This window comes from Sus scrofa, chromosome 8, assembly GCF_054392235.1.
Source record: "Sus scrofa isolate SSC_HxYL_T2T_F1_AM1 chromosome 8, Sscrofa_HxYL_maternal_Yorkshire_Landrace_v2.0, whole genome shotgun sequence".
NCBI classification, from domain to species: Eukaryota; Metazoa; Chordata; class Mammalia; order Artiodactyla; family Suidae; genus Sus; species Sus scrofa.
This window is the reverse complement of record NC_139390.1, coordinates 46622673-46628672: the sequence shown is the minus strand read 5'-3', so window position 1 is coordinate 46628672 and position 6000 is coordinate 46622673. Positions and strand designations below refer to the sequence as shown.

Below are 6000 nucleotides of genomic sequence, written 5' to 3'. Positions count from 1 at the left end.
GGATGAGCAACAAGATCCTGCTGTATAGCACTGGGAAATGTATCTAGTCATTTATGATGGAGCTTGACAATGTGAGTAAAAGGAATATGTATGTGTATGTGTGACTGCGTGGCCTTGATGTACAGTAGAAAATGGACAGAATACTGTAAACCAGCTATAATGAAAAAAAAATAAAAATCATTAAATTTTAAAAAAGAATACCAATTTGAAACCTTTACCTGAAGGGGTAGAAGGGAGAACCACACCTTTCAACACACTTACTTCCAAATCCGATTTGAGTGTTCATGTCTTTCATTCCAAAGAGCAAGAGGCACACTCCAAGTTAACCCATGATTGTTCCAAGACACCCCAATAATGGCACAACAAAATAGCAAGGTCTGTCTCTGACCAGATAGCTGCAGAATCCCTTTAAAGCTCCTTCATGAAAATAAAGAAGAAAACAGCAATGTACAGTCACGTATAAGTAGACTCTGCAGAAGATCATGGATCTCATCTTACTTACATGGAAAATTCTCTAGATATTGGGGGTGGGGTATTGAGTGGTGAAAAGGATAGTTTTGCTATTTTTTATTGCCATTGTTTTATATTGAGGTTAAAAAGTTAAAAACAGCTAATGGTATATGCTTAGAGTAGGAAGATCCTGAAGAAATGGCTCCTTGGTTTAAAGCACACCCAACAGGTTCATTGTGACAAGGGGACAAAAAACCCATGGTCATCCTATGAACAAATACCCAACACCTGTTCCTCTGTACCCCCACATGAGCAGGACCAGGGGGACAGGGCTCAATACTGGAAGAAAAAGGCAGCTTTCAGTGGAGAAGTTTGCTGCCTAGGGGGACGTGCGCCAAGTGTAGTCTTATAGACATAAAGTCTTTGAACCTCTCTTTTCAAGGAAAAGAAAGAACAAAAATAGATTCCAACTATGGAAGAAGTGAAAGTTTGGAGACAATGGAAAATCAGTGGTTGCCAGGTGCTGGGCGGGGGGCAGAGAGATGAATTAACAGTGTACAGAAGTTTTTAAGAGCAGCGAAAATACTCTGTATGACATTATAATGATGGATATATGTCATTATATTTCTGTCCAAAGCCACTGAAGTGCAACACTATTCACTTTGTTAAAGTGAACTCTAAGGAGAACTGAAGACTTTGGTCATTATATGTCAGTACAGCTCATCTGCTGTTAAAAATTTTTAAAAAGACAGTACCGCTCTGGTGAATGATGTTGATAATGGCAATGCTTGTGCAGGGAGGGGCATATGGGGAATTTCCATACCTTCCTGTCAATTTTGTTATAAACCTAAAAGTGAATTTTAAAAACTCTTTTAAAAAAGAATGGGAGTTCCTGTTGTGGTTCAGTGGGTTAAGAACCTGACATAGTGTCTGTGAAGATGCAAGTTCATTTCCTGGTCTCACTCAGTGGTTTAAGAATCCAGCATTGCCACAAGGCGCAACATAGTTCTCAGATGTGGCTCCAATCCAGTGTTGCCATGGCTGTGGTGTAGGCTGGCGGCTTCAGCTCTGATTTAACCACTAGCCTGGGGATTTCCATATGCCACAGGTGCAGCCCTAAAAAGAAAAAGAAAAAAGAATTTTTAAAAAATTAAAGCTGTTAGGGATTTTCTGTGGTTTTCTGAAACCCATTGTAGAGAATTCCAAGGCCACATCCAAGTTCAGCAGAGAGGTGCCAGGATGTGGGCAATGGCAGCAAAGTGACAGCTACAATGTCAGAAGAGAGCCTGGGGTCAAAACACAGCTGGGGGAGTTCCTGTTGTGGCTCAGCAGTAACAAACCAGACTAGTATACATGAGGATGCACGTTCAAACCCTGGCCTCACTCAGTGGGTTAAGGATCCAGTATTGCCTTGAGCTGAAGTGTAGTTTGCAGATGCGACTCGGATCCTGTGTTGCTTTGGCTGTGGCTGGCAGCTGCAGCTCCGATTCAATCCTTGGCCTGGTAAATTCCATATGCTTCACATGCATCCCTAAAAAGCAAAATAAAACAAAACAAAACAAAATGCAGCTGGTTCCCCATCCCTCCTCTAAGGCATAAACCTGGCCCAGAAGGATGGCAAAAATTGGGAATTAGTATCTCCAGTCAGATTTCCTAGAACCAGAATCTGAACCATGGATTCAATTGCAAGTGATGTATGAAGTGCCCTCAGGAGAAACCAGGAGGCAGGAGAGAGAAGCCAGAGGGGAGGAATCAAGCCAGGGAGGGAGCAACTTCCCTGGAGTCCCAGGTTCCATCTAATCCCTCGGAGATCCCTGGGGAGCTCAGGAATGCTGATGCCACCTCAGAGGGAAGGGGTCTGAACTGCTGTCACGGGCAGTCAGTCCTGGGTTAGGGCTGCCCTGACAGGGGACATGACTCAGGGGCCATTTCTAACACATCTGTGTCTAGAGCAATCTCAGAAGGGGTCTCAGCCAGGATCTTTCCACAAAATGTCACACAAAACCTGGAGGATGGGACTTAAACCGATCTGAGGGGATGTGGGAAACATATAAGTAGGTTCTGCAATGGCACTGGTCCAATTCTTCACTAAGTACTAGTGAGCAGGAGATCAGTGCAGGGCTGTGAGGAAAAGAGGTGGACAATGAACTAAGCTTCTGGACTAAGATGCCAAGCATATGCCTCCACACCCAGAGCTCTAAGCCCAGTCATCCTCATGGGTCTGGGATGGTACTCTCAAAGGTCCAAGGTTGAAGCTAGGAGGGTAAAAATGCTGAGGGAGCAAAACCAAGGAAGGGACAGAGCCGCAGACTAGGAATGGTGGCTGGAGGCTTCATTGCCTTTAACAACATGCATAATGCGGTTAGAAGGTGATGGGTGAGTGAGACACAGGAAAGGTTTTCACGAGGGGCATCACTTAAGTCTGCCTTTGGCCAAGTTTAAATTGGTGACAGTAAGCAGGAACTTGGGAATCACCTGACTCTCCCCAGTAGTAAAAAAGGAAGACAAATAAGTGATCAAGGCTCTGATTGAGGATCTGGTTAAACTCTTACTTCTTCTGTCACAATCCTGCCCAGCCAGTCTCTCAGGCAGAAGCTAAAGGTGAACCATAGATTATTAAGGATTAAATGCAGTGAATCCTCTGATTCATTCCATTTACTTGATGTACAGGCAAAAGCATCTTCCTCATCCAAGAATCCCATTGGCTCTTAATCACAGTCACCAGAAAGAAATCTGAATTAGAATTGTGCTCTGAGCAAAAAGAAGCAGGCATCATAGAGTAACAGAGAGTTTTGTTACTTGCAGCCCTGCTGAGCCCTTAAGACCTAACTGCTCATATTACCTTAGAGTTACATGCAACCCAAAGGGACACAGACTAGACCTTTAGGCAAAATGTGAATAAGGCTCCCCAGATGTGGCCTGAAGCATTCTGGATCTGAGAACTTCCTAAGACTGCTGTTCATCCTAGCCAATTTGAAATTGTTGACTGTTTTGTGGATGTTGATCAAAACTTCACCCACCAGGAGTTCCCGTTGTGGCTCAGTGGTTAAGGAAACCGACTAAGAACCATGAGGTTGCGGGTTCGATCCCTGGCCTTGCTCAGTGGGTTAAGGATCCGGCGTTGCCGTGAGCTGTGGTGCAGGTTGCAGACGCGGCTGGGATCCTGCGTTGCTGTGGCTGTGGCATAGGCCAGTGGCTACAGCTCCGATTGGACCCCTAGCCTGGGAACCTCCATATGCCGCGGGAGCGGCCCAAGAAATGGCAAAAAGACAAGGAAAAAAAAAAAAAAACCTGTCTACAGCAGATAATGGTGAACTCTCCTTCTCTGAATTCTGGTGTTGCTGTCAGCTGTGGTGTAGGTTGCAGATGCAGCTAGGATCTGGTGTTGCTGTGGCTGTGGTGTAGGCCGGCGGCTCTAGCTCCGATTCAACCCCTAGCCTGGGAACTTTCATATGCCACGGGAGTGGCCCAAGAAAATAGCAAAAATACAGAAAAAAAAAAAAAGTTCACCCACCACATAAAGTGTTAAATAAACCTTGGAGCAGAAATTCCAATGAGGACTGAGAGGACCTTGTAGAAGAAACCTAATAGGGAGAGAACCACACAGCCAAGTTCACTCATAAAAAGGAGGAGGTGCTTTTAGGAACAGTGGTGGTGGGGCGGGGGGTGGAGGAGAATGTAGAGTGGGGTACACCACATGGGAGTGGATTGCTTCAGATTACTTTTAAATTTTATTCGTAATTTTTTCCCAGAAGAATAACAAAGAAAATGATTTCCCTGCACCTTTCCCCCAGTTTTCTCTGAGGTTAACATCTTATAAAAACATGATGTATGTATCGAAGCTAAAATATTAACATTAGCACAGCATTGTTACTGAATTATAGACTCCATTCTGTTTCCCTGGAGTTTTCCTTAATATCCTTTTGCCATTGAATGATCTGGCCCGGGAAATCATGCTAGTTTGAGTTACCATGTCTTTCCAGTTTCCTTCAAACCATGACAGTTTCCTTGTTTTTCATGCCTTTGACACTTTCGAAGCAGACTGATCAAGTCTTTTGTAGAATGTCCCTCGATTTGACTTTGTCTAACTTTTATTATGGTTAAATATTAATTACGAGTTAATACATATAATTATGCATATATAATTATATAAATAGTATTATAATGTTCAGGTTAGATATTAAAATAATCTATATGACATAGTTATATGCAGTTCATAAGGGGAACACCTAAGGCAAAATAACACCAAAAGGATGGAAAGAGCAATGAAGAGAAAGATACACAGCAAAATTAACATAAGCAAAATAAAATGTAAAATTAATGTAGAGAGGTGAGGAATTCCTGTCTTGGCTCAGGAGGTTAAGAAACTGACTAGTGTCCATGAGGAATCCAGTTTGATCCCTGGTCTTGCTCAGTGGGTTAAGGATCTGGCATTGCTGCAGGGTGTGGTGTAGGCCTGCAGCTGAAGCTCTTATTCGACTCCTAGCCTAGGGACTTTCGTAGGGTGCAGGTGAGGCCCTAAAAAAGAAAAAATTAAAAATAAAGTAGAAAGGTGTAAAATGGGACTGAACAGCATAATTCATACAAATAAATGCAATAACCCATAAGAAACTGTCAGCCTGGAACCCAAATATATATAATTATATGTATATAATAGAGACTCAAACAATAGAATTATGAGAAGAAAATGACAAATTTTGGAGTTTCCACCATGGTGCAGTGGGTTAAGAGTCTGACTGCAGTGGCTCAGGTCACTGCAGAGGTGTGGGTTCAATCCCAGGCCTGGTGCAGTAGGCTAAAGGATCCAGCATCACTACAGCTGTGACCTAGGTCACAGCTATGGCTTGTATTCATTCGCTAGCCCAGGAACTTCCATATGCCATGGATGTGGCTTTAAGAAACAATAATAATAATAAAATCCTATTTTTAAGCATTTTTCTCACAGTTTATGTTCAACAATCACAAATAGTAAAATAAGAAATCAGTAATAAAATAGTAGCCCCCAAATAGATATCCCTAACACATAATGATAGCCAAGCATCCTATGAATTTGGATTCTAGAAGTCACACTTAAAATACTTAAAATACTTAAACTTAAAATCATTTATAACTGAAGTTCAACAAAAATACATATAAAATGTTGCGGCATGGCATGCAGCAGTTCTTGAAGAATTTATAGCTTTATATGCATTTGGAAAATGTGGTTGGAAAACATGGACTAAGTACTTGAATGAAAAAGTTTAGGAAAGAACAACAAAATAAATCCAAAGAAAACAGAAGAAAGGAAATACTGAAGGAAAAAGGGAGAAATGAATAAAGTAGAACATTAGAGTTGATCAATTAAAAAAAAAACTAATTCTTGGATGAGGCTATCAAAATTGAAAACTTCTGCAAGTGTGATTAAGAAAAGAGAAAACATGAGTAAATATCATTAAAATAAAAAATATACAAATTATAAGAGATTTTAGATGTCCCATGACATTATTTCATGGGTAATTGCCAATAATTTAAAAATCAAATGCAATGGATAAATTTCTAGAGAAAATATGT

At 41.5% G+C, this 6000-nt stretch overlaps 1 non-coding gene across 1 annotated transcript; it reads left to right on the top strand.

The window, feature by feature from the left end:
* The first annotated feature begins 615 nt into the window (after nucleotides 1-615).
* On the top strand, nucleotides 616-740 carry LOC146400460 (small nucleolar RNA SNORA11). The gene has a single exon (XR_014813937.1). It is a non-coding gene; the product is annotated as a small nucleolar RNA SNORA11 (small nucleolar RNA).
* The last annotated feature ends 5260 nt before the right edge of the window (nucleotides 741-6000 follow it).